The 25,779-nt window shown below is 37.8% G+C and overlaps 1 pseudogene across 1 annotated transcript; it reads left to right on the forward strand.

The window, feature by feature from the left end:
• Positions 1-8,697: 8,697 nt before the first annotated feature.
• On the forward strand, positions 8,698-25,662 carry LOC144374325 (isocitrate dehydrogenase [NADP] cytoplasmic-like; annotated as a pseudogene). The gene is made up of 10 exons (XR_013433767.1): positions 8,698-8,855; positions 9,008-9,077; positions 11,457-11,595; positions 14,015-14,306; positions 16,662-16,767; positions 18,142-18,319; positions 19,457-19,608; positions 22,074-22,214; positions 23,024-23,186; positions 24,736-25,662. The product of XR_013433767.1 is annotated as an isocitrate dehydrogenase [NADP] cytoplasmic-like (transcript).
• Positions 25,663-25,779: the final 117 nt, after the last annotated feature.

The raw sequence follows: 25,779 nt of genomic DNA on the forward strand, positions 1-25,779 counted from the left end.
GCTCCGTCCCCCCGTTCCTCCTCCCCACCAATCCGCAATCTTTCCTGGGGGCCGACTCCGCCCCCTCCTCCCCGCCCGCACGACGTTCGGATCAGACGCTCAGGCAGAAAGAGTCCAGCCCAGAGAGTGTCGTCTTGGACCACTTGGCCAAAGCTAGGCCTCCTCCGCCTATTTTGAGGAAGCCAGGATCACGGCGCGTGTGAGTGTCACGCGTGTGGGTCACCGGATGCGTGCTTGGTGTCCTGGGCACCGGACGGGTGCTGGCTGGGCCGCGGTTACCGTATGTGTTCGACACCGTGAGCACTCTTAATGGGTGACAGTGCTCGGCGTTCTCGTGACCTGGACTTTGACTTATGTAGCGCTGATCAGTGGGTGAGAGCGAAGACGCCAGTGTCAGACTTGCAGGACTCCGACCATAGCTAGGCATATTCCCCTAGATAAATTGCTAACTTCTTCAGGCGTCAGACCTCTGGTGTGTAAAATGGAGTTAATAACAGCAGTACCCACTTCACATACTTTTTTTTTAAGATTACGTAAAACAGTTCATGAAAAGCGGTTGGCAGAGTGCCTGACCCAGAGTTAGTGATGTTGGCTCTAAGCTTTTCATTCAGGTTTTGAGTTTCAGATGCTAAGGCTAGCTGGATCATCACTTTGATTCGGTAGAAAACATACCAAAACCTGCTGACTGAAATTGTGGGGCTTGGCAGAGGAGCACAGAAAGGAAAGAAATATAAAGGGAGGTTCTATTTTAATTCAATTCTGGGGATTCTTTTCCTCAGAGAGTTTTGGCAAATCCTCATTCAAGCTTTCTTTGAGATGATCTTTTCATCTGCTAGAGAGTACCACAGAAATCTGTCCTAGTACAAAACCTGGTCACTACCCTCAACTGGGCCCTTCAGCAATCATTCTAGAGAGTGTATTCAGCTTCCCCTTGTCATTCTTCATTACTGCGGTGCCACACACACACACACACACACACACACACACACACACACACACACATTACCTTGACTAGCATTCTCTAGAGAATCTTATCTAACCAAGTGAAAAAGCCAAGGTTACTTTGGGTGCAATCCTTAACAACCTAACCTCCCCTGCCACAGCTTTTTCCTGCATCCACATATCCACTTCTACCCTGGCCTACCTGGATCCCTCCTCTGGTAGAGAGAGGTCTGCTCTTTCCCAGTTCAATCCTCCTGGCACCCAATCTACTCTCCTGTTCCTGGTATCTTGCACTGTATCTTCAACCAATCTTTTCCCAGTGACTCTTTGTTCTCAGCCTATGAACATGCTCAAGTCTCTGCCTTCTAGGAAGAAAAACCAAAAAAAAAACCCTTTCTTAAATCAGTCCACCATATATTAATATTTCATAAACCTAAAATAAAGTACAAAATAGACCCAGAGAGCATATGAATAAAGTAGTCATACTAGACAAGAACACCTTAATGTATATAGAAACTCCATGTATGATTAAAAAAATAATAATAAAACATCTATTCAACAAACTATTTTTCCCCAGCATAGGGGTGCTTTACCGCTGAGCTACATCCCCAGTCTTTTAATGTTTTTTTTTTTTAAATTGATAGCTCACTAAGTTGCCCAGGCTGGACTCATTTTCCATCCTTCCACCTCAGCCTCCCAAATACCTAGAATTCTAGGCATGTGCCTCCAGACCCTGTAACAAACATTTTTGAGTCACCAACAATGTGTGTTAAGTAGGCACTACTCTAGGGATCAAACTATGAACATGATTATAGTCCATGTCCTCAATAAGTTTTTCAGTCCAATATCTGTATTCACTTACAGTATAATCTGTGGGGAAAAAAGATGAAAAACTGGTTACCATTTGGTGGTGGGGAGAGAAATCAGTTTAGATTCTGACCTCATACTAAACATCCAAAGTCATTCCAGATGAATTTTATCTGTAGAGAGATGATTTGTGTAAATATCCTCCCGGAAAACTCATCTGAGCCTCCATTTATAATTCTTGCTAAATTGACTATTGTTATAGTACTATATTTATATTTCTCCCCATATATTAGTTGCATTTTGCTGAAAATAGCTTTTTCTTTATATTGATTACTATCAATATGGATGCTAATCAATTTTCTGTGCCTGACTCATTCCACTTAATGTCCTCCAGGTTCATCTTTATTATCACAAAGATTTTTTAAGACTCACTGATATTCCATTATCCATATATACCACATTTTTTCTTTATCCATCCCTGCCTGATGAACACTTGGATTGATTTCAATTTGGGTCATTGTAAATCATGCTACAGTTAACATAGGAATGCAGATATATCTTTGATACACTGATTTCATATACCCAAAAGTGGGGTTGCTGAATCATATGGTAGTTCTATGTTAAATTTTTTGAAGTACTTCCATACTGTTTTCCATAATGAGTGTACTAATTTATATTCACATTAGTAATATGCAAGCTTCCCTTTTTTACTCATACTCTGCAATGCTTCTTATCTTTTGATAATAGTCATTCTAACAGGTGTGAGGTGGTATCTTTCACTGTGGTTATAATTTGTATTTTTTCTGATAGCTAGTTATATTAAGCATTTTTTAAAAGATATTTTATTAGTTGTTGATGGCCCTTTATTTATTTTTATGTGGTGCTGAGAATCAAACCTAGTGCCTTACACATGATAGGCAAGTGCTCTACCACTGAGCCACATCCCCAACCCCAATATTGAGCATTTTTCATATCTATGGGCCATTTGTATGCTATCTTAGGAAAATTCTATTCACATACATTCCCCATTTTATAGTTGTGTTTTTCATTTTTTTATTATTAAGTTGTTTAAGTTCCTTGTATATTTTGGATAATAGCACCTTATCGGATGCAAGGTTGCAAATATCCTCTCATTCCGTAGCTTGTCTTTTTGTTCTGTTGATTGTTTGCCTAGCTTTGCAGAAGCATTTTGGTTTCATGTGTTGCTCATTTGTCTATGTTGCTTTTGTTGCCTAAAGTTTGGGGTCATAACCAAAAAAATTATTGCCCAGGCCAATGACATGGACCTTTTCCCATACATTTACTGCTAGTAGTTTTACATTTTCAGATCTTATATTTGGATATTTAATCCACTTGGCCTACTTTCATTCTTATGCATATGGACCTCCAGTTTTCCCAATACCATTTATTGAAGACACTGCCCTTTTCCCATAGTGTGTTCTTGGCAACTTTCTGAATAACCCATTTACCATAAATAATACTAAACATCCAAAGTCATATATTTCTGGTACCTATTCTGTTCCATTGGTCTTGTGTCTGCTCCTTTGCCAGTATTATGCTGTTTTGTTACTGCAACTCTGTAGTGTATTTTGAAGTCAGGTAGTGTGAAGCTTCCAGTTTTGTTCTTTTTGCTCAAGATGACTGGCTATTCAGAGCCTTTATTGTTCCATGTTCTATACAAATTTTAGCATTGCTTTGTTTTTCTATTTTTGTTTTTTAAAAAAAAGTCATCAAAATTTTGACTGATATAGATTGACTCTATAGATCACTTTAAGTAATATGCACATTTTAACAATATTAAAATCTTTCAATCCATGAACATGGAATGTCTTTTCATTTATTTGTGTCTTCTTTAATTTCTTTCATCAATGTTTTGTAGTTTTCAGTGTGCAGGCCCTTCATCTTCTTAAGTAAATTCATTCCTAAGTATTTAATTTTTTGTAGCTGTCATAAATGAGACTATTTAAATTTTCTTTTCAGGAGGGTTTGTTGTTAGTAAATAGAAATGCTAATGATCATTGTATGTTGATGTATCCTACAATATTGTCAAATTTGTTCATAATTCCTAACAGTTTTTTTGTGTCATCTTTAGGGTTTTCTACATGTAAAATCAAGTCATCCGCAAAGAAGGACAATTTAAGTTTTCATTTCCAATTTGGGTGCCTTTTATTCCTTTGTCATGCCTAATTGCTCTATCATATTATGTTGAATAGAAGTGGCAAGAGTAGGCATTCTTGCCTGATCTTAGAAGAAAAGCTTTGAACTTTCCACCATTGAGTATGATGTCAGGTGTTGTTTGTCATTGAAAGCACTTCCTAATTTTTGACCAGTAGGCTTATCTTGAACTTCCCTGTTCAGTGGCCTGGAGTCGGTCAGTTCTGTACAAAGAGCTCTAACTCACTTCAATAGGTAATGCAAAGATGTTTTTGTTGGTTTTTTGCAGTACTAGGGGTTGAACCTGGAGCCTTGTGCATGCCAGGGAAGTGCAATCATTGGGCTACATCCCCAGCTCTATTTATAATATTTATTTGTTTGTTTGTTTGTTTGTTTTGGGGAGGGTTGAGAAAGAAGAATTGCAAGTTCAAACCCAGCCTCAGCAAAAAGCAAGGCATTAAGCAATTCAATGGGACCCTGTCTCTTTTTATTTTTTTTAAATTTTGATATAGGGTCTCCATAAATTGCACAGACTGATCTCAAACTTGGGATCCTCCTTCCTCAGCCTCCCAAGTCACTGGGATTACAGGCATGCACCATGGCACCTAGCTGCAAAGATGTTTTTTAAAATTATGAAATTCAGTTCTGGCTAGGATATAATAAAATTAGCTCCCCTTTACCCTTTATATAACTATATAAATTGTTATATCCCTGCTATAGAATGATTTGGTAGATCTAACAAGCCTTAAAAATTCCTTTATCCATTCATTCCAATTCTAGCAATGTAGCCTAAAGAAATGATTCAACCGTTTTTAAAAAGGTAAGTTAAAGATATCTGTCATAGTTATTTAAACAATAAAATGAAAAAATAAAAGGAAACAACACAACTAACATAAATGACAAGAAATTAAGATGATCTAATCTGTTCTAACCAAGACAAATGATAGGTAAGTAATATAGATAACAGAAAATTATGTTTACTAAAACTTTATAAAGCATTTTGAATAGAAGTGGCACAATCAACTTTTTTGAAAAGTTTTTTGTGTCTCCTTTTTTATACCTCCCATTCATACTTTAAACTCTTTTATTATTATTTCTTTCAAAATTACTCTTAGAATCATTCTACTAAATGTGCATTCATGAGGTCCTTCTGCTTGCCAGAATTATTCTCAGACTGTCTTTCTTATCTCTTTGTGGTATTTCCTGCTTTTTGAAAACATTGCATGACATGAAAACTCTGCTGATTCTCTTACTGCCCCCCAGATTTTTCTTCCCATTTACTTTGGGAACTCCTTTTCTTCTATATGGCCCTTAAAAATGTGAGTATTACTCACAGTTCTCACTGAGATAGGATTTCTTCTGATTCTGTACTCCTGAATGATCTCATATGCTGTTTTCAGCTATTATCAGTATATGCTAAAGATTACCAGATTTCCTTCCCTCTTCAACTCAGACATCCCTCCTGAACTCCAGATACAGATGACTGCCTCCTAGACATCAACATGTTGCTGTCCCACAGGCATTTCAAATTCAACAAACTTTAAACTTAACTCATTATATTGGTCATCAAATCTGTAACTCTATCTTTATTTCTTCCTTGTTGAAGGGTATCCTGTCACCCAAACTCTAAATCAAGAAGTCACCTTCACTGTTGTCTCTCCCTTAATCTTCATGAATAAGCAGTGATCAAGCCCTACTCATATGCAGATTCTCTAAGATCAGCAAAATGAAAATATAACAGCTTTTGAATACTTAGGAGAATCTCATTATCTTAATGATAGTCTCATAACCAAATTCTAACAGAGATTTCATGACCCAGATTTCAGTTTGTATTTATGACAGTATTTGGCGTTAGATATTATTAAAATATTTAGATTCTTTTATTGATCAAATGAAAGGCAAATAATGACAAAGTATGCAATATTAACCAAATTGGGGAAAGTGGTGGGTTAAATTAATCATAATGTGGCATCCAATAGAATAGGCCAGTTCAATTCAAAAGAGCCTGCATGTAAGCAGGGAGCTTCATATTCACATTTCTATCAGCAATCTAATTTCAGTCAAACATCAATTGTTAAATTTAATTGATTTTATTAATGGTAATTTATTGTTTCATAGTTTTATTTCTAACCATTTTGTCTATAGATTTATTATTTTAAAGTTGTGTAAGAATTATCAGCATATGGTACATTACATTTAATTTTTTCAATATATATTTAATAATATTTTAATGTAAGTCAATGTGAAATCTACAAGAAAATAATATTTAAAGTCAACCTGAAATCTACTCATTCCTATATTAGTGGCCTAAGAAACACTGTTTTATGAGATTCCCATGTCATCTTTCCTATCACATTGACTTTGAGACAAATTTGCAGCCCTTCTCTAGCAAATGTTTATGATTTGATGGAATATTTTTATGATTAAACTCACCGTGGTTTTGAATAATATCCTATATTTATTTTATTTTTACCTCATTTTTCTCATATATTACCAACATTTTTTTAGATACCTTTATTTGTATTATTTATTTTAAAGAGAGAGAAAGAGGATTTTTTAATATTTATTTTTCAGTTTTCCGTGGACACATTTAATTTTTTTTATGTGGTGCTGAGGATGGAACCCAGGGCTTCATGCGCGAGAGGCAAGCACTCTACCACTAAGCCACAACCCCAGCCCGTTACCAACATTTTTTATGAAACTATATTTTAGGTAACTTGAAGGATGCCCTGAATAAGAATGGGTATGATTGCTTACTTTTAATAATCAGCAAGGGATAATAAACCACGTGAACCAGATGTGATATGGAGTAAAATTTACAATCTCAGGTGACCAAAGACCTGAGATTTGAGATGCAGATACACCCTTACACTCTTCTATAACCATTTTTTCAGGAATAAGTAGACGTGGATGCTAATATCCGTTAATCCATATTAAAAACTAATAAATTGGCTGGGTTTTTGCTTTCTTCTCCGCTAGTGCCCTCTAGCGTCCAAAATGCACCTTGAGCATTTTGCCCTGCTTGTCAATTATAATCCAATGAAAGATTATTTTAAAAAATAAAATTTCGAACATTGACTCTTGATCATGCTATTATCCTACAAATAGCAATATAAAATACTGTTTTCCCATGTTTGCTAGACTAAGAAATACACATACAAAAATGAATCTCTGGAGGAAATGGAATTTTAAAAAAAATCCACTGTTTTCTAAGGCTTCACATCTTTAGTGCAGCTACCTTGGAACCCGGATAATCATCTTTTTCATTATGTTTTAATGCAAATTGTAAATGGGGCTTATTATAGTATATGGTAATAACTGGAATTATAGGTGCATAAAACCCTAAAGATCTTGTTATTGGTTGTGATGGAAATTATTTACTGAGGCAGGCAGGGTTGCATTTATATCTGTTGCATACTTTGCATTCTGGCAGCCCCAAAGCAACCCCATGTTGGCTGGAACACTCTCCTTCCAAAGGCACATTACAATCTACAGACCAACCGGCAGCAGCGGGTAGGGAACCCGCCGAGGTGCTGGTCTGGGTGCCTTTACTGCGGACCTGAAAACACGCTTCACAGTGCTCTAGATTGGTACATGGCCGGGCTGCTGCAGCCTCAGCTCGGCCAGCTCCCCGGCCTGCAAGTGGCATTCACGTTCCTCGGCAGCTGGGCTTGGAGAGGAATCCCAGCTGCAAGGAAGCCCCTTCCTCCACCCGGAGGACACGGAGGTCGCCCCAAGTACTGAGCCCCAGCTTCTCTGGGCCCGCCCCTAGGCCCTGGCCCCGCCCAACCCGAGGAGTCGGCAGGCAGCGATTGGAGACAGGGGCGGGGCCGGGAGGTGGGCTGAGGAGGTGGGGCTTGGGAGGGGACAAAAGCCGGGAAGAGGAAAAAGCCCTGACCCGCCCACTGGTCCCTGGATCTGTAGAGATGGTGTCACAGGCTGAAACAGCTGGGCCCAGTGAGGATTGCCTGTGTGTGAGTGTGAGTTTGAGCGTGTGAATAACTGTGGCGCCTCGGGCTGCTCGCCAACGTACCTTCCCCTGCAGGTAACCTCAGGCTTTGAGGGGCGGCCCAGGTCCCTGGCTGTTGTGGGAGGCTTTAATTCATAAAAGGCTGGAATGTGGAAAAGAAAGAAAGCTCTGGTCTTGGCTATGGAGGCAGGAACTTAGCGGCAAGGCCTAAGTTCAAGCAGGGACAAATCCAGGTATTCAGCATGGGAAAGGGAAAAAAAGGAAGAAGAGGGTGCTGGAGGTAGGGAAACCTGCTCTTGGGCATGGGAGGAAGAAATTGGGCGCTGAGGAAGTTGGATGCATTGACAAGTGGAAGACCAGATCTGCATACGGAAAGGAAAATCTTGCTGTAGGAGGTTTCACATGTGACAGTGGGGAACTGGGTGCAAAGAAGGGTGTAAGCTGAGGACTTGGGCGTGGACAGCGAACTCAGGCTGCGAGGGACTGGCAGTGGCACATAGGCTGCGTTCGCCTGGGGGCGCGAGGGGGCGGAGCTCTGGTTTGGATCCGAAGACTGTTCCCTAGGTCACCCTGGGCGCGGTGGGGGTCGGGAAAGCATTCCTCCCTTGAGATGGGATTTCAAGTTCTAGGAGGGCGTTACTCTGCCAGCTCCAAGTGTCTGGGTGTTAAAGGTCCCGGCACCCAATAGGGAACATCAAGAGTGGAAATCTGGAAAGAGGAACCCGTCCAGATTCCGTTGGAGCCCTCTTGCACAACGTCCACAGGGACATCTGCAAGCTTACAGCGTCACCCGAGGACGTACAAACCCCTAGGCCAGCTAACAGACTACGGACCAGGGACGCACCCTTAGATGTGTGCAGGTAGAAAGATTTGTACTCCCTCGACCTTTATTTGGAAGGTGGACGTGGACCCAAAGCTGCCCTTTGCTCCTCTGGATACTCAGCACTGTACTTTAAACCAGATAAATCAGGCAGCCTGACTGGTATTAAAAACAGTTAAATCCTCCTGACGTGTGTGTGTGTGTGTGTGTGTGTGTGTGTGTGTGTATGTGTGTTTGTGTTGTTTGTGTGTGTGTGTGTGTGTGTGTGTGTGTTTGTTTTAAGACTTTCTATTCCCGGTTTTGTTGTGTTTTAGGAGATAAACTGCAGTTGAGTCCACAAGATTGAGAGGAGTTGGTGTGACTAGAAGTCCGTTCACTGTAAAGGTGAGAATTCATAATTTCTCTTCTTCTGTACTTTCTTTGATGTGGCCATCCTGCCTTTAATTAGTTTTGAGGGCAAGCTAAGATACTGCAATGAAATGAGTCAAGAATATTTCCAATGATAAATTAAAACCGCTTTATTTCTTTTAGCCTAGCGTCTTCTCTGATCTGCAAGAGACTATATTTGGCCAGCAATTATTGTAGTTCTTAAACATAGCCTTTAAAAATTGGCTAAAAATTTGAGGTTAACAAAAATAAAATAGAGCAAGTGGCTCTTTTTACTTGAACTACCCTGTATTATTATTCTAAGTTTGTTTTCTGGAATTACACTAGTATGTCAGGAGATTGGAATTTAACTACCTTCAGATTCAATAAATGAACTGGTGGCTGTTCATTTATTGGGCTTGAAACAGCCCTTCTTTCAGAAGTTGGGGTTGGATGGAGATAGAAAACCAGAGAGGTATAAGAATTCAATAAATCCATTGAGATCTAAAGCCCAGGGCATTAAAATCAAATCTAGAAGAAACACACTAATGCCTTACATTGTAGTAACAATAATTCTTTGTTGTTGTTGTTGAAAGAAGAAAATTTAATACATAATTAATGCAGGGAAAACTTAAAATGTTCAGTAATGCATTATAACACATAGAAAAATTATTGCAGAGAGTATGTTTGCATTCACTGAGAAGGAAACTAAAAAAAAACTGTTCCTTAGTTTTGCCATTTTAAATACAGAGTCTGATCTATTAACTGTATTTGCCATCAAGGAAAAATAGCCCAGTCATAACTATTGCATAATACTGTGTAAGAACATGGCCATGAAAATGTACTATCAAAACCAAAATAAGCTTGCCGCTGCTTTTATTTGTTATGTTTTAAAGCAAAGACAGGTATGAAAGTAGGATTAAGCATGACAGATTCATACACTTAAAGCTATACTATAAAATGTTCTTGAAATTACTGATAGAAGTAATTAACTCATCCACAAGTTTGCTCATTTCTTTTATTCTAGTTGAGTTCTAAGTTCCCTGGTAAGATATAGGGAGCCTCCTGAATACTAATAAGCAGGAATCTAGAACTACAAATTTGAGGAGTGAAAGTGCGCCTGGGGTTGGGATTATATCCTCATTTATCACAAGAAACTAAGGTTTACAGCTTACTTATACTTTTTTATTTAAAGGCCAGAATGCTTTAGCTCAACTGTTCAAGAGAGACTGTTTTTCAGCTTCTGATCTAATCTTCTTATTTATTTTTGTATTTATTTTTTTCAATTGATTTCTCTTGACTTTTCAGTCCTCACTCTAACTTAAGGGGTTAAAAGTAATTTGCAGTTGTGTTGCTGGGCAAAATTTCTATTAAAGTGTCATGAGAAGGAACAGATTCTTTTAGCAGGCTCAAGGCCTGTGTCTCTTCGAGAATAAGCATAAACCATGGTCTTCTTTGAAGGCTCACAGTTTCATTTCTTCCAAAGGATCCAGCTTTGTTCTTTATGGGATTAGATTAATTGGTATTTTGTACCCCCACATGCCATTTTTTAAAGGGCCATGCCTCCCTAAAACAATGCTGTTTCCCCCATCCCACCCACTGGTAGCTTATCCTCACCTGTGAAGGGCCAGAGGAACCATGGAGGAGTTAGGATACTAAAGAACAAGACAGGGACATGCTTGGGTCCTGGGCAGGGGACCTTTCCTATTCAGATTTCTCTAATTGAGAAGTCACTTTTCTATTTAGCTTCACATCTCTGAAGCCTGTGTTGTCTCTAGGAAAGCACAGTTCTACCAGGAATTCTTTATCTTGCACAGTTCCACCAGGAATTCTTTGTCTTGCACTTCTGAAGTTATCTGGAATATGGGTCATAACCAGTTGAATCTCCTCAATGGTAGTTATTTTCACCAAAACAGCTTTTTAGGACAAATACTAGCACTTGCCGTTCTGCTCATCTTATGGGCCCAATAAAATGAGGAATTGAATTGGATAAATATGTTCAAATAGGATGATATTGTGAAAATAATCTCATTTCATAAGACAAACCAATAGTTGAGAATAGTGATTGCATTATTAAGGACATGTACAAGGTCAGACACCCCTACCCTTTAGCAAGGTGGCCTTGGGCAAAGCTAGTTTTCTCTAAAGGTAAAATGGTTAAACAATTTCCATCTTATAGGGCTAATAGGGCTGACACAAACCACATATAAAGAACACAACACAATGCTTTATACAGAGAAAATTCTCGATTCTGATGGTAAATATAATTGTTATTTGCTTTGCATGTAAGAACTATTATGAACTGTTTTTTTAGTAGTCACGAGATTGTTTATATTTCATTTCCACTTTATAATGAAATAATGACAAGGCATATATCCAATCTGTTCTTCTTTTTAGATTTATTGAAGTAAAAATGTCCCAAAAAAATCCATGGCGGTTCTGTGGTAGAGATGCAAGGAGATGAAATGACACGAATCATTTGGGAACTGATTAAAGAAAAACTCATTTTTCCTTATGTGGAATTGGATCTGCATAGGTAAATGAATTATTCGTCCATGAAGCTAGCAGATTCAGAAAGTTTAATCTAAGTTATTTCAGGGTGCAATTGGCTTTTAAAAATAGATGTAGCCATGTTTTGTGAACAGGCTTAAATATACCTAATGAACCTTCTAATTTAACATTCTAGTAAAAAAACTGGATTTATCATTATCTAGAACTCAAGAATCATAAGGGGAACAAATTTTGAGGGCTTTCTTACCTTGATTCCAGTGATGGTTTTATTTGTAATAAATCAGTGCCCACAAGTAGCACAATGTATTACTTGTGGAAGAGAAAAAAACGAGAGGGTGTAAAAAATAGTAAAGTAAATTTTATCCTTTCAATCTCAATTTTCTATCATTCTCTTAATCAGTCAGTGGATGTTTCCTTTTCATTCTTGACCTTTCACCCTTTCATACAGCTGCTGCACTGAAAGAACCCTCATGGTTCTCTGAGACACCCACCTCAAGCCCCAGTTCCCTTAGGTCATCTTTGTCTCTTTGCCCAGTCTTTACAGTGTTTGGGGGCAGATGTGAAAGTATGTTCGTAATTCTCTCATTTTTTCCTTGTGTCTTTTATAAGCAGCTCTTGTTTTTGAACATTCAAACTAAGTAGAGGCAGAATGTTTAAAAAGGTGAAGTAGCTAAAGCCTGGTATAGTACAACACGTTTCAGTCAAATTGTTGGCAACTATTAAGTGTCTGTCTCCATCCAGAAGTATTCAGAATGTGTCCTGAGGACCCGTTAACTTGCTTTGGTTTAGACATTCAGTTCTCATGCTGTCATTAGATGCCCTTTTTAATTGTTCTAAAATTAAGCTGCTGATAATATCTGTATTGCAGCCACCATGTGGTGTAAAGACTGTGCTTGTAGGAATCCACCAAACATACAGGAAACAGAGCATAAAAACAGTTTCCAAGTGGGTTGAAGAAGCATTTCACAAACTCTCTCCTTTTTCAGAACTTTGCATGACATTATGTGAACTTGCAGGGGTTTACAGGGTCCAGAATAATAATGCTAGCCTCTGTAGTATAGACTCATAAGGCCTTTTAAAGGGGTGTCTTTATGCCTAGGCAGAAAAAAAAAGTCAGTGGCTACAAACTAAAGAATTCTTGCAAGTTCAAATAAGTTTTAAGTTGTTCCAAATTTGCTGTTATTTCTGCTTCTTTTTGAAAGAAATGTAGTGATTGATTGTTTTTGATTTTGTTTTTTGATTTTTTATTTTGTTTTTGTTGTTGTTGTTTTTATTAAGACTCAGTAGTGGTCCTGGCTATTTATTTCTTCTTTTCTTTTAGAAATGTTAAGGGAAGCAGAAAATCCACTAATTTTCTGGTAGATTCTTCTGATGAGAATCATACCTAGGAACATGAAAACTGTGGCCATCCTTCTTGTGGAGTTGGGATTAGACGTTGTCTATATTCAGCATTTTCTATGCAGGAAGATAAGAAAGTATATGGCTTTGTTAGATTTATGTGAATTATCTAAAGTTGAAGCATTAGACTTTTTTTTATTTGTGAATCAATCAAGATTGCTATTTCTGTGTTTGCATCAGCAGTTGGGATATCTAAGGAAAGAAGATGTGAAAACTAAGAACAGAAATCTAGAGACTATTTGGTTTAGCAATTTTTTTGAGAGCTGAAAAACTTTAAATTCTTAGAGAACAAAATAAGTTATTCTATTATTTTATTTTTACTACTTTCCATAAAATCATGTTTTTGTGTTCCATGAACAGCCAACATTCATTCAGCTCTGAATGACCTGCAGTATGGGTGTTGGTGTACGTTGAGCTAAAACTTTCTGGTGCATATGAAACTGATGATGGGTTCTACTACTTATCCAATAAACTGCAGGCTTGTTTCCAGAACATAGGGACTTGCCCAAGAATTAGGGGAAGGTTCACCTTATGACTAACTGGCACAAATGAAGCAGTCATTAGTATTTTTTGCACAACAGTAATCTCTATACCCTTCATCACTTTAATGTCAGAATACAAAACATCCTTTAAGACTTCCACACCTTTATTTTTCAAGCACAATATTTACTAAGGGAAAATTAGGTAGTGCTTAGGTTTAACTTGTATGCTAATTATATAGAGGGAAGCCATGCCAAAGGGTTGTTCATGTGTTGTTATTGCCTCAAGATGGTAAAAAATAGGGGGCAATTTGGCAGAGTTCATTGTTTTCCATTCAATTTCCAGATAGACAACTGCCCACTAGCCTAGTTCTCTTGACTCTTTACTTCCTTCTTGAATTGTCAGTCATCTTCTATGTTTAGAATACATCAGTGCTAAAACTTGACAGATTTAGGTGTCTTTGAGTCCTTTATCTTCTGCATAGCAACCTCTGCGTGTCACCAGTGGGGTCATGGATTATAACTTATTTATTTTCCTGAAGTATTGATACTTTTTTCCCTTTCTAGCTATGACTTAGGCATAGAGAATAGTGATGCCACCAATGACCAGGTCACCAAGGATGCTGCAGAAGCTATAAAGAAGTATAATGTTGGCATCAAATGTGCTACTATCACCCCTGACGAGAAGAGGGTTGAGGAGTTCAAGTTGAAGCAAATGTAGAAATCACCAAATGGCACTATCCGAAATATTCTGGGTGGCACTGTCTTTAGAGAAGCAATTATCTGCAAAAATATCCCACGACTTGTGAATGGATGGATAAAACCCATCATCATAGGCCATCATGCTTATGGGGACCAAGTAAGTCATTTGGGCATAATTTTCCATATATTTTTACATGACCCAGCAATTCTGATTTATATGGGTTTTTATCCTTATCTTTTGGTTTCTACACCCATTAAGCAAAGTTGCAAAATTTAGAAATTCTAGTATGTATAGCTGTATATTTACCCACATTTAGGTAGAGGTAAATACAGATAAACTTACTGTAGATACCCATCTCAACACATGATTTTTGCCAAACATGTTTTTTTCTTTCTTTATCCTTTTGTTAGTTATATCACACAAATGCCCAATTATTTTTTATTTTTTTTATTTTTTAGTAGTATCATATGATCCAACCAGGTCAGTGGTTTTCAATGCTGGCTGCATAATAAGATCCACTTATGAATGATTCATTGGTTTGGTTAGGTTTAGCTTTACCTTTTTGGTTTTTGTCTAATATCTGAGTCCCATCTCCACCAGCTGAAATCTGAATTCAGGCTTTTGAATCAGTTCCACAAGTGATTCTAATGTACAGATAGGGTTGAAAACCACAAAATATGATATTAAACATGATAACTGGCTTAGTATTTAAAAGCAATCTAGTTAGAACATTTTTTCCTACTTGAAAACCAAAAATGGATTCTGTATACAAATAGACTCATTGCCAAGTTAAGCAGAAAAGCTGCCAATTAAACAAATTCCAAATTGTGTTGAGGCAGGTTTCAGATTTTCATAGAAAGAAGCTTATGTCTTACAAGAACCTTAAAAACAGGAATTCCCTAATGCTAAAATCCAAAATCTGCATTTCTATGTAGTCATCCCTTTAAATGGTGTGGCCAGGGAAGATGTTTCTGGGGACAGGGTTGCCAGCTCAGTCCCCAAGGAGTTGGTTAACTTTGTTCCACCCTGTGGTTCATACTGTCCCTTCATCCTGGCCAGGCCCCTCACAGGTACCAGAGTCCCAGGCAAGGATGCATAGGTGGCAGTTCTTACCAATTCAGTCTGTCTTTTTTTTTTAATTGTAGCATCAGTCATTTGTAATAATGGACATTCTGTTGTTTAAAGTCAAGATTAAAATTTTCAAATGCCAGGTTGATTTGCTGTGTAAATGTGCATAAACCCTATGCAAAGCATTTACAGTGCCTTGATGTCTCAGTTCTTCCTTTTGAGAAATGGAAACAAATCAGCAACCCATAGTTAATGACTTTATATGTCATAAGTGTTCTTTGTAGAGTAGATATTTAATCTTTTTTGTTATCTGAATACTCTTTTACCTACTGTTAGTATTACTATCAACCTATAGGTGTGGCTGGTGCTTGTTAATTCCTAACTCCAAGTCTCCCAATTAACCCAAGTCTTTGAGTAAGTTTCAGTGCACGAATGACTTGTGAATACCTCATGTGTACCAGGCACATTTCTCCACTGGAATGGCTTATGCTCATGAGGGAGGTGAGCAGGATTTGGGGGGGGGGGTTCATCAACTGTCACAGCAGCTTCCAGATGATTTTTTTCATGTGGACAAGTGATAACTGGAACGACTGAGCCCTGAAACTCTAAGTAATGATCCCAAGTCTCTGGACTCAGGATGCATTATTTTCATTATATCACACTGACATCTTTGTAAGATTGATGTGAGAATCAAATGAGATCATCTTAAAGCATTTGATACATAGTAAGGACAAAGCATCAGCTCTATCATCATTTTCAGCACAAGTAGTATTATAATCCTCCCTGCGGGACAGCTTTCTCAGCCCATGGGCCAGGTTGTATCTCTTCATCACCTTGCAGCATTTTTATTGATTTATTGGCTTATGACTCTTTCTGACATTTGAAAACTCTCTGTCACTTCTCACTTAGTATTGTCTTTATTAGGTTGGTAAGCTTCCTAAAGAAAGTATCTTGTGTGATTCTCTGTGTTCTCTGTATCAGTGCCCATAAAACTGTCACATACATGGTAGCCTTCTAATAAATACTGACTGACTTTTTAATGTGCATTACCACTAACTAGAGGAACTCTGGACTATCTTGGTTTCTATCTCTTTAAAGATCTGCCAGATGTGGTAGCCTGTAATCCCAGCAACTCAGGAGGCTAAGGCAGGAGGATCCCAAGTTCAAGGCCAGCCTCAGCAACTGGGGAGACCCTGTCTCAGATTAATTAAATAAAAAAGACTGGGAATGTAGTTCAGTGGTTATGCACCCATGAATTCAATCCCTAATAACAAAAAAAAGGACAAGCTATATTCTCTTGTTTATCTTGGTGTCTTCTTGTGCTCATGTGTGTTTCTCTGTCTCCCTCTCTCTCTCTCAGATATATATATATATACATATATTTCCTTATAATTCCTATTGGGATATTTTTCTTTTCTTAATACCTTTTTCCTACTTATATAGTACAGAGCAACTGATTTTGTCGTTCCTGGGCCTGGAAAAGTAGAGATAACCTACACACCAAGTGATGGAACCCAGAAGGTGACATACCTGGTACATAACTTTGAAGGTATGTATGAGTCCATCATAAGCTACATCTTCTTTTTTTTAAAACAAATGATTTAGAAACATTATTACTGTTTTTTTTTCAAAATTAGTGACTGCCTAAAAATATAACCCAATTCTACACTTCTACAGGACCTAAAATCTAACTTAAAAAGTAGTTGGTTCCATACCCTCCCATGGCATGAATAAAGCATGAAGGGATTAGTCACTTAACTGGAAATGCATATAGGCAATGACAAGGAGACATTTATGCATTTGTCTTAAAATATGGAGGGAAGATTTGCAGGAATATCTTATGCACAAATGGTATAAATTAAAAATTAATAGCCCCAAATCATCTGTCATGCAATCCTACCCTTTGCTCTGGTGGGGTTTGTATTTAGAAATGGTTGCATTATTTGCTAAGATTTTCTCCTTACCCTTCTGGGAATTTATCCTGTGAAAGTGAAACATTTGTTTTTTTGATTTTTCTTCCCTGGCAGCTTCAAAGTTTCATTAGGGCAATCCCACCCAAAAGTTGTTGATAGTACTCATTTAAACAAACAAATTTTAAAAATTTAAACAAACAAATTTTAAAAAAAGATAACACCTATATATCTTTTTTTTCCTTACCTCCTTTAAATAATGTCATCTTAATAGAATCTACTTCTGTGAGTTTCAGCACCCTGGGAGTTGGTATGGGTTCAAGTTTCAGAGTTCAACTAATAAAAGTTGTGAAACATGAATGATTACATGTAGCATAATTATTTCCACCAATTGCAGTAGACATGCTCAGTATCCTTCTGGAAATTACAAGAATTTTCATTTAGTATTTAAAATGCAAATCTCTCTCAATAATTATGGGCTGAGTACACCCTTAAGTTCAAAATACATGTTGGAAATTGTTAAAGTACATAAAAAACAAATTCAAAATTATTTGCCCATTTGTGAGTATATTTCTGTCACATTAGCAGGTTTTTTAAAATATTTTTTAATTGTTGTTAGACTTTTATTTTATTTATTTTTATATGCAGTGTTGAGAATCGAACCCAGTGCCTCACACATGCCAGGCAAGTGTGCTACCGCTGAGCCACAGCCACAGCCCCCATATTAGTAGTTTTTGGTATTTCAGTATCTTTGGGATCCTGAAGACCATATGCTTTTCTTATTTCCGTGGCCCTTCCAAAACAAGTTAGACTATTCTTATCTAGAACTTATTTTCATCCTATCCTGTCCCTTGAAAACTTCTGAACTGTTCATTTTGGAAGACTGCCAGGGAATTGAAGTCTAGGCTCAGCCAGGGGAGCCAAGAATTGGTATTTTGGTTGTGGAGATTCCTTTAACCTCGTTCCAGCTATCCCACATTTACTTTCTTTTTTTCTCTCATTGCTCCCTGCAGTGGGTGGTGGAGTTGCCATGGAAATGTACAATGAAGACAAGTAAATTGAAGATTTTGCACACAGTTCCTTCCAAATGGCTCTGTCTAAGGGTTGGCCTTTGTATCTGAGCACCAAAAACACTATTCTGAAGAAATATGATGGGCGCTTTAAAGACATCTTTCAGGAGATATATGACAAGTAACTGCCATTCTTTATTCCTTTTTCTTTCTTTTGTTTCCAAGTAAGCTGGCATTTATGGTATAGAATTTGCATTTCCTTATCCCTTTGATTCTGTGACAAATCAAGTGAAAATCTTCAATAATCCTTAAATTACATAAGAGCAAAACTAAGATTTAGCAGGAGTGAAATAAAACCACTCTGAATTGCTTTTGGAAAATAAACATGTTCTAAAAAAGGGTCCATCCTTAATTTTTCACAGAGCCAGGATTGTTTAGTATTTGACTAAAGTACCCTGTTAGTGATAGAAAGTTCTGATTTGTCAAATATGTCAGTTTATGAGTCAGGCCCATTTTCTTCTTTCTAAAAATCATTGTAATGATTGAAACTCTACCTTACATGGTCTTTTGAACTTAAGTATAAATTTATAACAACCTCGCGCCCAACAACCTGTGAGGTGAGCCTGTGTTAACTCTTCAGTTCAGATGCAGTTTTTCTGGATAAAAAAATCTTTTCAAAGGCATTTTGATTCCCTCTTCCAACCATCCATCTGTACTAAGCCTAGAAACTGTCCCATAGTATATCTAGTTTCCTGAATGATATCATGTCATTGGAATATCTTTTATTCCCTTTTTTATATTATTTTTTCTTTTCAACACCAAGATTGAACCCAAGGGTGCTTTACTAATAACCTATACCCCAGCCCTTTTTATTTTTTATTTTGAGACAAGGTCTTGCTAAGTTGCTGAGGGTCTTGCTAAATTGCTGAGAAATTGCAATCCTCCTGCCTAAGCCTCCTGGGTTGCTAGAATTATAGGAATAGACCACTATACTCAGCTTCCTTTGCTACATTCTTAAAAGACTCTGAGTCTCAAGAATATGATCAGTACTATATTGAAAATTAGAAATTAAAGAAATAGTTGGGTCAGCCTACTGTATCACACCTTTCCTGCAAGGTGTGACAGGTGGCCAAATTGGGGTTTAATAGCCAGAGAATGCTTGAGCAGAGATTTAGCCTGTGTTAGAGTCCCACATTTGTGCTCTGTCTACTGAAAAAGTCTGCTCCCTGTCCTCTTCCAAGCCTTTGGGAGAAGCAGATGACAGCCCTGAAAAGCCAACTTCTTTTTTAATTGTTCTAATTTTTCTCTTGTTTCTTAGGCAGTACAAATCCCAATTTGAAGCCCAAAAGATCTGGTATGAGCATAGGCTCATCGATGACATGGTGCCTCAAGCTATGAAATCAGAGGGAGGCTTCATCTGGGCCTGTAAAAACTATGATGGTGATGTGCAGTCAGACTCCATGGCCCAAGGTAAGGAGCCAGAGCAGCAGGTGGAGGTAGATGGAGCCTGTTAGCCCTGAGGTCATTCCATGGTAGATCTATAGTTTGGGAAGAGGGATTTCATAGTCCTTAGTTGTAAAACTATGAAATGCTAGTGCTACAAAACACCCAGATCCATCATTCATTTTCTGACACATAAAGAAATTAAGTTTAGATGGGGAAGTGAATTATTCAAGGTCACAGAGGAAATAAGCAGGGGTTTAACACTGCTGGCTCCAGTCTTATGTTAAACTCACCTCATCCTTTTTTTCCTTGAAGTTTTAAAATGTCCAGCAGGTAGCCAACTACCTGGTCCAGAAGTCACCACCTTTTCCTGCATTCATTTTCCCTCTGGTGATATTATGAAAACCAAGTGTACTCAGGCAAGGAGGAGCAATAAAGTGAGTGGCCTGGGTTGTCAGGCAACTGTGAGCAGTATCTCCAGGAGCTCATTCACCTGGCAACAGGTCCTGATCATGCCCCTACTGCCAGCCTTGAATCAGGCTGCTTTGTTACTGTGTGTGTGTGTGTGTGTGTATATATATATAAATATATATGTGTATGTGTTTATGTCTGTGTGTGTGTGTATATATATATGTACATTTTAATTTAATATAATTATAATATATATATTTTAATTTAAGCTTACTGCTTAGCTTTTAACAAAGGGGATTGTACAAAGAAATATTGAGAAAAGAAGTCCAGGGCCATTCACAGAAATTCCAGGAACCAGGTACTTCATGCCAGGGGAATTGGCCAAATCAACAGAAATTCTCCTTTTCCTGTTTTCCTCAGCACCAAGTTGCTGCTCAGTTTCAGTTACTCCTGGTAGCTGTAGGAACTTGACTCTCCCCAGATGAATGTTTGCATAGGCTTTAATTATGTTTATTTTCTCCCAGGAAGTACTACTTTTTCTCTTTGAAAGTTAAACATCTCTAATCAGTTTGAAAATCAGTAGACCAGCCCCAAGATTACTTTTATATCAGATAACTGAATTACACAACTTTTTACCAACACCACTCCCACCTCCTCTGTCTCCAGATCCTTGGTGGTTGGTACTAAATACATACAGAAAGGTGCACTGCTTAGTGGTGACTCCACAGAAGATGAGGAGAGCTATTCCTTGTCATTGGAGTTCTGGGAGAGGGACCCAAAGTTATTCCATGTTTAAAGGTTCTCATGGCAATAAGAAGAGAGTATCAAAAGAAATATTTCAGATGTAAATGTCCAGTTATAAAAGTTTAAAGGACTATGAAGCAAGAGATCTAAGTACCATGGGCCCTGATAAGAGACCTACTCAAGACCAGAGTCTGGTAGATCGGGTGATCTCAGCTAAATAGATGAAAACCAGCCCAGCTATCTTTTTGTTCATTCAACTCTAGAGACACAAACTACTTCAGACTCAGGCCATTTCATTTATGTCCTCAGTTTTGATAATGACATAAGCTTATATCCTAATATTAATAAATAGACAAATTCACCATGGTAGGGTCCTGAATTCTCTAATCAACTTAATTTGAGTATCTATGAAGCCTCAAAGAAATACAGTGATATGGAAGGAACTATTAATTCCACACAGAAATTTCTTAACTGGGCTTAAAGATGACCAAAAACTAAAATGAAATTAGAGTAGATCCACTTGATCTCTGCCCACACAAAAGTAGCCATTTGTTTATTTATTGGAAGTTTACATTATTAACTTAATGAGAACTCATAGGTGGTGGCACAAATGGAGAAAGGGTCCCTTGAATTCAAGTGAAAAAGTGTACATAAAAAAATAAGTGAATTAACTTAACTTAGAATATGGTTATTTGAATAGGAAACCATGGAAGAGAATTGTTTTGTTGAGGGTATTACAGAGAACAAGGAAGAGCAATTAGAATGTTCTTGGATCTAACCCATCCTGTATTTATGAGCCTTTTTCCCATCCCCATGAGTTTATAGTAAATTGAAGGCAGGAGACAACTCTTTAATCCTTATTTCCTCAGAATAGCAGAGTATCTGCATATAATAACAACAAGATATTGAGCTCTTACTGTGCAGATATTTTTCTAAGAAATATGAATATATATTCACAAATTATATGTATATTCATCTAATCCCACAACAACACAGTAAAGTAGGTCCTTTTATTATTCTCATTTTACAGGTAGGAAAACTGAGTCACAGCAGATATGAAGTCACAGAATAGGGTGAAAAACAGGCAGTCAGACCCCAAACCCTCCATCATGGAGCAGGTACCAGGGATAAATGAGAAACAGCTCAGCTTCTCCAGATCCTTTGACTCTGAGATCTGGATACTTCATTTTCTGAAAGGCAGAGGAGCTACCAATGACTCCATGTGCTCATGCTTACTTTGCTTACCAAGACCTGACAAGATTGAGTCTTTTGCTCTCAATGCTGAGAGACCAGTCTTCTCGCAGATGGACCAGTACTTAATGCTCTGCCACCTACAGGTTATGGCTCCCTTGGCATGATGACTAGTGTGCTGATTTGTCCAGATGGCAAGACAGTAGAAGCAGAGGCTGCCCATGGGACAGTAACACGCCACTACCGCTTGTACCAGAAAGGACAGGAGACGTCCACCAATCCTATTGGTAAGATGGTGTCTACTCCTACATCGATTTCTGACAAGAGAGTGTTCTCCAAAGGAGATCTCCAGAGGAACTCAGGCACATTCCTTAGGCTACTCAGTGTTTTGTGTGAAAAGTCATCAGCAAGTAGCTAATGAATTCTACTAATAGGAGCTATTTTAACATGCTTAATAATGTTCTCAAAATGTGCTTTTCTATTTTGTAGAAGAGTATACATTACAGAAAAGAATATTATCAACAAGTGTATCAACTGTCCCTAGAGCAGTGAAATGTCACTGGAGGCTACACATCTAAAGTCACATGGATAGATGCCTCCAACAAGGTGTCAAGGACAGCACTTTAAAAAGAGATAGCAGCCTAAAAAGAGGAGACCAATGTAGACATGTAGACAAAAGATATAGAGACCTTTTCTAAGAGAAATACCTTAAACATCAAGCTCTAGTACCATACCATTAAAATGTAGGTTTTTTTCCCACACTTTTTCTTAGTGCATTATAGTTGCATAACAGTGGGGTTTGTTGTTACATATTGTCTGTGCGCAAAATATAACAACAAAACTTGGCCAATATCACTTCATAGCACATTCCCCCTCCCTCCTCCCACCACCCCCTGGTCCCTTTCCTCTGGGGTTTTGGGGTATTGGGGGGGTAGTTTCTATTTGGGAAATTATTTCCAGCTTTCCTAAAACTTCTGTCCTATATGGATATCATCTAATAAAGCCCACAACCTAAATTTTTTAAAATGTTTTGTTTGGGAGAATTGTGAAAGATTTGGGAATTCTTAGACCTGGGATGACTGTTTCTCTTTTTTAGCTTCCATTTTTGCCTGGACCAGAGGGTTAGCCCACAGAGCAAAGCTGGATAACAATAATGAACTTGGCATCTTTGCAAAGGCTTTGGAAGAAGTCTGCATTGAGACCATTGAGGCTGGCTTTATGACCAAAAACTTGGCTGCTTGCATTAAAGGTCTACCCAAGTAAGTATAAGATGCCCTGAACTCTGTGGTCAGATTGCCATTTACCCTCACCAGCCTCAAAACACCAGTGTTTTTTGTAATTATGTAAATTGATATCCATCATCCTTTTTAGGGGTCAGTAGACATTATGTAGTGTCAGACAGTAAACATTTCAGATTGTGTATGTGTATGTGGGGGGGGTTCTGGTGATTTAACTCAAGAATGCTCCATCATTGAGCTATATCTTTAGGATTTTTTTTTTGGCAGGGTCTTACTAAGTTGCCCAGGCTAGCCTTGAATTTGTGATCCTCCTGCCTCAATCTTCTGGTAGCTGGGCTTACAAGCATATGCCACCAAGCCCAGCTACATTTTAGTTTGTGGGACATACAGTCTTTTGAAAACTATGCAAATACTAAACTTGGCATCTACTGTTGTGGCAGGAAGGTGGTCATAGATAATACAAAGATGCATAGATACAGCAACTTGCCAATTATACTTTTGTGTACAAAACCAGACTACAGGCTAAATTTATTCTATGGCTGGGCTATAATTTGCTGATCTAGTTAACAATAATTGAATGAACAACTTATTTAATTTAAGAAAATGATAGTCAATTAGGAAAAAAGGGAACTCAGAGTCTAGCTAATTCCATCCCATTATTTTCTTTAATTTACAAATGAGACAAATAAGTAGCGCAAGTATAAGATGTTCATTGATTACTATCACTTCCTTAAGTTCCACTAACCTTCGGTACAGTGGAACTTACTGTGCATTGATTGCCTTGGGCTTTTCTGAGGACATGGTAACCAGTATTCCATTGCATTAGCTGCTAATCAGATAACTCTCTCAAAGTCAGAGTTGGTTCCCAGGACTCATCTTAAGAAATTTTAGAAAAAATTAACACTAATACCAAGTCCCAACTGGTATATCCTCAGAGATTTCAGTACACCCCAATAAAGTGCATATACTCAATCACTGCAAATTTCTTAACTTGAATTTCCATCGAGAATACAATGTTTGAAATGTTCCAATCTGTATAGTATATGTAGTATCTATAGGATCTTTGCAGCCTATTTGATGGGCATGTACCAGCATGATTATGTCAGTTAGCCCATTCTTTTTTGTTTTTCTTAAATAAAACACTGATGAAATCAAGAGCATTTAAGCTTTTTTAAGAACATGTAACGGTGAATGAGAATGTAGGTAAAGCATGGCTATACTCTCAACAGGTTTTGTTATTTCTAAGAATTAAGGAGTAGGATGAGTCTGCTCTCATTGGATTAGTCTAAACTGAAACTTTTGATAGTTTCAACCTCAAAGCTACATGGCATGGAACCTACTGTGAATGTTTGTGCTTCAGCCTCCACTGCAGGATGCCCAAGACTGGGTCAGCCCTATGAACTGGAAACATAGTCATTGTCTGTATTCTTGTAGCTTGGTAACATTAATCAGTTGACTTCTAGAAATAGATAGAATACTGTTAAGTAGTGTTTTTAGGATTTTTTTCTCTACCTCCTACAATATTAGAAACAAACTAAATTTCCATCTTTCCTTTTTTCTCTCCTTTTAGCGTACAGCGTTCTGACTACTTGAATACCTTTGAGTTCATGGACAAACTTGGAGAAAACTTGAAGATAAAACTAGCTCAAGCCAAACTTTAATTTCATGTCTGGGCTTAGGAGGATAAGTGGTCTTGGTAACTAGGTCCACAAGTTTACATTTTTTTGTATTACACTCACAGGTTAAAACAAAATCAATTTTATAATTTGTAAGCTGGCGTTGATCTTTTCTATAAGTTTACACCCTTTTTCTTATATATACAGTAATTGCCACCTTCCTGAACATGGAAGGGAACTCTTTTTAAATTGTGTTTTATTTTCTAGAAGCAGCCTAGGAGTTACTTTCATATTCAATGTTATTCCTTCACATGTTCCAATATAAATGACCAAAATCAAGAGTGCTCAAAAGGGTTAACAATAGCCACAGTATTTGTTCCCTAAAATCTGTATAATATAGTACTTTACTCCCTTTCCCTGTTGTCCATGACTGTGGGCACTGGGAATTTTGGTGTTACAGATGTCCCAGTATGTGAGGTAGCTACACATTGAACTTGCACATGACTAGAACAAAGAATGCAAGTGTAACTAAAACATGTTGAAGTCACTGCAGTCATTTTATTTCAAGAGCATAGTGAATGTGTCCAAAGTGCTAAATACTTTTGAGGACACTGGAGAGTTCAGAATGCAAAATAAATACTTCCTAGAGGTTTATCTTCTGTATTTGTCTTTTCTTCCTCCTCCTCTGGCCTGAGGATTTTGCTACCCTAAATAGCATTTTATCCATGTGCAATAATGTAAACTGTACCTTTTTTGGACTTCTCCTGGCCTGTTTCATTTGTTTTATATAAATATGATTTCTCAGAGGTTGATATTAAACACTATTCTAGTCCAGTCTTCATCTGAACTGTTAATTTTAATTAAAATCAAGTGCTAATGACTCTTTTCTGGGTTTTTATTTATGCTTATGCCTTATGCCTTATTCTGGCTCCTTGCCATAGGGATTTGATCTGGGGTTGGGGGGCGGGGAAAATCTCTGCTCTCAAGAATTAACTGGG

Source organism: Ictidomys tridecemlineatus, unplaced genomic scaffold (assembly GCF_052094955.1).
Source record: "Ictidomys tridecemlineatus isolate mIctTri1 unplaced genomic scaffold, mIctTri1.hap1 Scaffold_64, whole genome shotgun sequence".
In the NCBI taxonomy this organism is placed as follows: domain Eukaryota; kingdom Metazoa; phylum Chordata; class Mammalia; order Rodentia; family Sciuridae; genus Ictidomys; species Ictidomys tridecemlineatus.